The sequence below is a fragment of the Mastomys coucha genome, unplaced genomic scaffold (assembly GCF_008632895.1).
Source record: "Mastomys coucha isolate ucsf_1 unplaced genomic scaffold, UCSF_Mcou_1 pScaffold22, whole genome shotgun sequence".
Taxonomy (NCBI): Eukaryota; Metazoa; Chordata; class Mammalia; order Rodentia; family Muridae; genus Mastomys; species Mastomys coucha.
Window position 1 is genome coordinate 59009376 of NW_022196905.1, and position 6814 is coordinate 59016189.

The 6814-nt window shown below is 41.9% G+C and overlaps 1 pseudogene; it reads right to left on the reverse strand.

Annotated features, from left to right (window-relative positions):
* Nucleotides 1-1789: 1789 nt before the first annotated feature.
* Nucleotides 1790-6814, reverse strand: part of LOC116104549 — a 13253-nt pseudogene continuing 8228 nt past the window's right edge.

A 6814-nucleotide genomic window follows, 5' to 3' on the forward strand; every position in this document is an offset into this window, starting at 1 on the left:
TGATTTTGGGGAGGGTAACTTGATAGGAGTCAAGTGATCCTGGCATTCTTCTCTTCAGCTGTGTGATCTTGTATAAGTTGCTCAGCCTCTCTGAGTTTCTGATTTTTCATTTCCAAAATGAAATACAGATGATGCTAATGGTTTTGATGCTTTATGGTAATCTTGTGAGGTGGTCATTTCTGGTAACATTTATAGAAGTGAACTATAAATTGAAAAATAAAGATTTTTAACTAAGCTAAAATAAAACTTAGAAATGTTAATATAATCCTTTCAAAGTACATTTAAGAAGCTTAATTTTTTTTTTTTTTTTTTTTTTTTTTTTTTTGGTTTTTCAAGACAGAGTTTTTCTATATAGCCCTGGCTGTCCTGGAACTCACTCTGTAGACCAGGCTGGCCTCGAACTCAGAAATCCGCCTGCCTCTGCCTCCCAAGTGCTGGGATTAAAGGTGAGGGCCACCACGGCCTGGCAAGAAGCTTAAAATTTTATAATTAATAAATGAAAAGACAGGAATTAGAAAAAAATAGTATATTTTGGATGATGAATGTCATAATGATAGGTTGTTCAAATGGTAACAAACTGCTTTGTTTTTTATACACATTTAAGAAATGAAAAGTCTTATTTGGCAAAAGTATTTTAATAAAAAGATGTATGCAGTTAAGAAGGAAAATGGACAGATATTTATGACTAATCTTGAAATTTTAAACGCAATTTAAACAGCAAGTCCCATTTGTGAGAGTTACAGGAAGACTTCTTTTTCTTCTAGATGATAAAATATGCACAGTCACAATAACTTAGGTAATAATAATCACAAGACTTGGGTTTGGCTTGAAGCCCTATCTCGCCATCGTTGGCTGCATCTGCCACAAACATGTTTTCCTTTAATGAGCATCAAGCATTTCCCACTACCGCTTTCTTTCTGAGCTCAGACACTGAATTAATTCTCAGGAAACCCCACTCTCTTGTTTCTGAACGCTGCTTCAACTTCCCAGAAGGAGATAAAGTTGGTAGATAGCCCAGATCTGTCCAGCTGTAACTCCCATTTTAAGGGAGAGCAGAGACAGACTTTCTAATAGGTTTAATCTCCCACCTCTGGAGTTTCCCACTGAGGGAGGGTCTGCCTGCGAGTTGCAGTTCACATCTGGTTGGAATCGTGTAACCATGACTCTAGAGAGGCTGAATGATGCGAAGATGACTTTGCTGTGCTCTGCTACGGTTCAGCGATTTTCCTCTGAGACTCAGTGGCTATAAAATCACTAGTTGTTACACAAAACACATTGGGGATAAAGCAATGCTAAGGGTTTATAGAAGAGACCTAGGTAGACTTGCTCAATGCAGTTGCAGAGTTTAACTGGCATTTGTTCACTGAGCCAGCATTTGTTCATGGTGTGCACACTGTCATCAAAGATTCTGTGATTTACTGAATTGACATTGTCATCTTGGGAGTGAGGCAGTAGCAGGAAAGACTGGAGAGCAATACCTTCCAGAAGAAAGTAAAGGCCATTGCTTTAAGGGACTTGCTCACTGAGCCCTTGAGTGTCCCCCAAAATGATGTCAGTTGGATGATGTACGACTTTGTTTTACCTGTTTACATATTTTTTTTAATCATTTAAATTTTATTACTTAGTTAGGATACTGACTTTGGAAAAGAGATATTCACATCAGAATGCACAGCAGAGATCCAGGAATATCTTGTTAGGATATAACAAAGTTAAAAATCATATTGGAATCAAACACTGGCCATAGCTTAACCTCTGTCCAGGTGGGAGCCACAATGACTGGACACTGGCTTCACTCCAAACACTGGCCTAGTTCTCCAGGGTCTTCATGGATTCGTTCAGCTTGAGCATTCCTCTTTCCTGCTCTCAGCCATGGACTGAGGCATCCATTTAGCCCGAAGCTTATTGGAAGAGCCATAAACCAATAAGTAGGTAAGTTCAGAAGATTCCAGAATCTTCAGCTCAAACACGGCCTGGTTCACCTGCTCGATGTGAGGCATTTGAGATCCCTGTGGGTCAAACAGACATTCTAGCACCCGTGTGTAGACTCGGAATATTTCTGGACCTTTCAGGTCTTCAGGAACTTCACCCACGAGGCGATATCTTTACGGGTCACAAGGGTTCCCATCTTAATTCCTGACAAGGAACCAGATTTCAGGGAAGACTAGATCAGGCTTAGCCTTCGAGGCCCCTCAGCTCCCCTGTTTACCTATTTTATCTACGGGCTGAATTGCAATTTATAAATAAGTACAGATATTCTGTTACTTATTTCTCTCTTCAGAGGTTCTCTCAGCAAGAAAGAGAGCGGGATTTACACTCTTACCAAAATGATTCAACATGTATCATTTATATTGAACAAGTTCTAGGACATAAAGTTAATTAGGGGCCAAGGAACTGGCCCTTAATTAACATAAAGTTAAGTTGAGTGTTTGCTCTACATGCACAAGGCCTCACTTTAGACACCCAGTGCCAAATTTTAAAAAGCAAATTGATCTTTTTTTTTAAAGTGTGGGGGTTGATCTGAATTCAGTTTTCTGAAGCTCTGGACAAACTGTCTTCAGTTTTACCAGCAGGTCAGACAAACTTTTCCCTGAAGCGAACAGAGCTGATGGAGACAGCTGCTTGCCCAGGCGAAGACTTTACCAACTGTTGTCATTCAGGGAGTGGAATCTACAATGGCGCTCGCCTTTAATCCCAGCACTTGGGAGGCAGAGGCAGGGGGATTGCTGAATTTGAGGCCAGTCTGGTCTACAGAGTGAGTTCTAGGATAACCAGAGCTATACAGAGTAAACCCTGTCTCAAAAAACCAGAAAACAACAACAACAACAACAACAAAAACCCCAACAAAGCCTAAATTTATGCAAGGCGTAAAATCTAAGCATATTCTGGATATTTGTATAAAAGTGTTTTTTGACCTGGTACATGTAATTAGCATACTATGGTTCAGCCAGGTGTAGTGGTACATTCCTTTAGTTTCAGCTCTTAGGAGGTAGAGGCTGGAGGATCTCCATGTCAAGTTCCATGATAACCAGAACTACACAATAGAGAGACCCTGTCTCAAACAAACAAACAAAGGAAAACAAAACAAATGAAAATAATACTGGTCATTTTATTTTCAACTCAGGATGTATTATGATTTTCTTGTCTCTTAGTTTATAAATAAGTACAGACATTTATGCAGAGTTCTCTTGTTGAAGGTTACACATGTAAGAAAGGGAATTCACATTTTTACTTAAGTAATACAATATTTATCATTTAAATTGAGCACTTGGGAATTTCTCTTATTTAAGATTTATTTGTATATTTTTTACTTGTGTGTGTGTGTGTGTTCATGCATGCCTGAAGAGACCAGAGGAGGGTGTCATATCCCCTGGAGCTGTAGTTACAGGTGGTTGTGAGCTGCCTGATACCCACCTGGTGTTGGGAATTGAACTTGGGTCCTCTGGAAGACCAGAAAGTGCTCTTTTTTTTTTTTTTTTAATGTGTATGAGTACACTGTAGCTGTACAGATGGCTGTGAGCCATCATGTGTATGGCTGCTGGGAATTGAACTCAGGTCCTCTGCTGGCCCGCTTGCTCTGGTGTAATTCACTGTAGCTGTCTTCAGACGCACCAGGAGAGGGCGTCAGATCTCATTACAGATGGTTGTGAGCCACCATGTGGTTGCTGGGATCCGAACTCAGGACCTTCCGAAGGAGCACCTTCTGTGCTCTTACCTGCTGAGCCATCTCGCCAGCCTCTCAGAAAGTGCTCTTAACTACTGAGCCATCTCTGTAGACCATAGCTAGTGGCTATTTCTATGGCAAGAAATCAGGAGATTCATATAAAACACATTTTTTCACTTAACAGCTCTCTACTTGGTCAGATCATGAGCCATCAGTCCATTGTAAAAAAAGTAGTCCAAAGTAGAAAAAAAATTATCTACTTTGTGTGACATTTATAAGGCACTGGCATGCCTTACGTAGAAATGAAGGCACATCTGTAAGCTTCCAGAACATTTTCAAGAAAGCAAATGAAAGCCATTTTCACACATGGTTCACACTGAAGCAAAACTACTTGGTTGAGGATGAAACTCCTCTTGCTTAGTTAGTTGTACAGTGACAATAACTCATAAAAATAGCACCTAAAAATGAGTGTGTCTGAAAGCTCTGCCTGTGTGCTTACAGGAAGTGAGAGGGAGAAGGGGGGAGAGCAGAGAGATAAAAGGGATGGGGGGGAGAAAGAGAGAGGGAAAGAGAGAGGGAGAGAGGGAGAAAGGGAAGGAGAGAGGGAAAGAAAGGGGGAGTAAGAGAAAACTATTTAAAGGGGCGAGGAAAGGAGAGAGAAAATGGAAACTCTCTTTCAGTGATGAGAACAGTGGTTCTTTATTATTGAGACAGAACTTTGTTGCACAGATCATGTTGGCTTCAAATTCTCCACCTTTCTGCCTCAGCATCTCTAGTTTTGGGATTACAGGCATGAAGCAGGCATATTAATAGTCGTTTTTAAAGTTTAAAATTGATCCTCACAAGCCGTTTTGAATTCAGGATAAGACAAGTTTCAGAGGTTGAGGTACACTGTCTGATGTGGGAGAATTAACAATATTTAAAGGATATGGCTGTATCCTGTAGTCAAGTGTATCACAGACTATAGCCAGATTCAATGGCTATCACTGTGAAACAAACAAAGAGGTCCTCTGGGGTCAGGCCGGGCCAGCTTGTATTTGTGACCTAAGCTAGATACTTAAACTCTCTGTTGTTCAGTTTCTTCCTTTGTAAACCCAGACAACGCTGGTATGTTATGTCTTTGTAACTGTTGGGGTGATTAGGAGGAAAACTCATAGAAAGTGCATAACATGTACAGGTTAAGTGCTCGGCACACAGTTCAACTGTGGCCACGGATATTACTCTACAAGACAGACTGGCAGGCTGAAGAAAGAAACAGCCTTGTGACAGAGGCTGGGAACTGCTCACCAGGTGCACGAGCCATTGCCTAGAGGAAAGCCAGCAGTGTGTTCACGGAAAAAGACCCGAGATTTAGAGAAGAGATACAAGAGAGGCTTAGAAACGTGAAGGAGTGTAAGTTGAGAGGAGGGATGGGGTAGGGTGAAAACAAGCTGGTCCCCTGCTTCTGGGGCACAGCTACCATTTGCAGCTGAGGAGTCAGGAGACCTGGCAAAAGAAGCTATTTCCTGTTGGCACAGGGAAGGCCAGGACTCAGCAGGGAAATTACCATTGGTTGATGCTAATGTCAAGGATCTGTGTAAACAAAAAAGGCATAAGATGGCTCCAAAGAGACTTTATCTTCTTCCCCGCAGGACTCCCTGCCTCCGCTGCCTCCACTGCTTCCAAGCTTCCTCATCCTTGCTTGCTTTATTTTCCTTTCTAGTAGTCACCACACTGTAGCATCATTGAATTACACACATACACACACACATACATATGTATATATATACACACACATATACATATATATATATATATATGGGTGACTGTCTCCATAGGCAAACTCAGAAGACCAAGTTTTTTTTTTCTTTGTTGGTACATGCTGCCTTCCTAGTGGCTAGCAGAGTGTTTCGTAAATAGGAAAACAAAAAGTTCAGTAAATATTTGCCCAATGAAAGAGAATATTCTAAGCGTTCACAGTGCGACGACATCAGGCAATATTCTTGAATGCTCCATGATGTTCATTTTATGTATAAGAGATTCTATGATTGTATTAATAAATAAATAAATCATTGATAATTAATAAATTAATTTGAAGGTGAATACACAACATTGCAATTTTGTTTGTGATGTGCAGGCCTCTGTGAGTTTATCGTCACCAGGATTTGGGGCTTGACAAAATTTCTTCAGTCCTACAATTCAACATTATTAGTGGTAAAGGTGATCGTGAAAGGATTCCAGAGGGCAAAAGGTTCAAACAAGCGGCTGTAACAGCGCCCGTGGAGTGTGGAGCCACCACACCCCAAGCCCTGTGCAGCTTTAACTAATTTGTTATGAGATGGGTCTCACTGTGTAAACAGAGGCCTCGGACTTCTGAACTCCCCACATCAACCTTCCTATTGCTGGGATCTGGGGATTGTAGTAGGCACTGGCCACTGCATCAGGTTAGACATATTTTTATTTATTTATTTATTTACTTTAATTTTTAGATTTTTTTTTTTTAATTTTTAGATTTTTTAACACAGTCAGTCCACACTAGATGCCGAGATGGTCAGGCCCTTGGTCTTAGTCAGAAGTGGAGCCGAGTTTTAAAATATGTCTGGTTCGAACCCCAACTTGCCCTTTCTCCACACTTCCAAAGTGCCCTGCGTATGCTTCAGGCTGCTCTCTCAAGAACGACATTGATCCGTCACTCTGAGACGAAGGCATGTGAGGATTCTCCCTGCTCTGCCCGGTAACCGAAACATTCGCCCTCCGTGCTCTGAGCAGATGTGCTGGGTTACAGTTGCCCTGTGATGTCTGTGCCCAGACCGAAGATCCCTATCAAGGCATCGAGTTCTGTGGGAGTGTGAGAAGAGGCAGAGGAGGCCCCATCCTCCTCCTGTGCAGATTGGCTACGCTGGAGCCTGTGGCCTGCAGTTTGCAGTGGCTCCTTAGGTGTTCACACACGGGACCCCAAACTTCTGCTCTCACCCCCTAACATTTCAGTTTTCCTCTGTGGCTTTGTACTCAGGGCCTGCAGAACCCCCTCTTTAAAGCTGTCATCAGTGGAGCCCAGTCTCTGCCTTTCTAGATGGGATTCGATTTTACGGCTATAGCCGCTGAGTGAGGTGTATGAACATCGGGCTGCTCTGTGTAAAGAACGGCTTTGTGTGTGTGTGTGTGTGTGTGTGT